Raw genomic sequence first — 359 nt, 5'->3', positions numbered from 1 at the left:
AATCAGACTCATAGAAACAAAGAGTAGAAAGTATTTTCCTGGGGCCAGGGGGAAGGGAAAAATGAAGGGATATTGATAAAAGGGTCCAAACTTCCCGCTGTAAAATGAATAAAGTCCAAGGATCTAACAATTGAAATTTGCCAAGAGCTGCGACACACACACCAATAGTAACTATGTGAGGTGATGGACGTGTTAATGAACACGACGGCGAGAATCCCCTCACGCTGTTTACATACACCGCATCTTCACGTTGCGTACTTTAAATATGTTAGCATTCTCTTTGTCAATTATACCTCAATAACGCTGAAAAGAAAGATCTCTTTCTCACAGCTGACTAAGCCTCTGCTGCCTCTGCCACT

This window comes from Pteropus vampyrus, unplaced genomic scaffold, assembly GCF_000151845.1.
Source record: "Pteropus vampyrus isolate Shadow unplaced genomic scaffold, Pvam_2.0 Scaffold49, whole genome shotgun sequence".
Classification (NCBI taxonomy): Eukaryota; Metazoa; Chordata; class Mammalia; order Chiroptera; family Pteropodidae; genus Pteropus; species Pteropus vampyrus.
Note: the sequence above shows the minus strand (reverse complement) of the source record.